Raw genomic sequence first — 641 nt, 5'->3', positions numbered from 1 at the left:
GGCATTGGATACAAAGATTATCCTAAAGTCAAAAAGACTTGGTGAATGTATCATAGAAGACAATAATCCCAATGAGAAAGATTGATACAGGGCAATATTAATTATTAGCCATTATCTTATTAAGAGTCTCAAAGATCAGTATCTGACTATAGAGAATCCTCTAGACCTTTGGACAGAGTTAAAAATCGAGATATGATCACCAAGAACGGTGTTATCACCAAAGGCCCTATTTGATTGGAGGAATCCCAGAATCCAGAACTATAAGTCCGTGGATGAGTCTATAGCTGGACAAAAATAATTGATTACTGATGAGAAACAGTGAATTGAGACCTCCTCGATTAACCCCATTACCTGATACCACTAAGGCCGCAGAAGAAAAAAAAAGGTAACCACGTTCAGAATGATAGACCACACGGTCATGGCCGTGGAGGGTGGAAAAGACGTGGCCATGGCCACTATAACACATTTGGCCTTGGAATCACTATGGCAGAGGCAATGGGTATCAACCCAATTTGAGCCGTGGTCAAGGCAGTGGCCGTGGTATATCCTTTAAACCACAAAGCTCGACCAAATCAGTGTGCCATAGATGTGGAATGGGGAACCATTGGGCTAAGATATGAAGGACTCCCAAACATTTTTGT

The sequence above is a fragment of the Brassica oleracea genome, chromosome C7 (assembly GCF_000695525.1).
Source record: "Brassica oleracea var. oleracea cultivar TO1000 chromosome C7, BOL, whole genome shotgun sequence".
NCBI lineage: Eukaryota > Viridiplantae > Streptophyta > Magnoliopsida > Brassicales > Brassicaceae > Brassica > Brassica oleracea.
Note: the sequence above shows the minus strand (reverse complement) of the source record.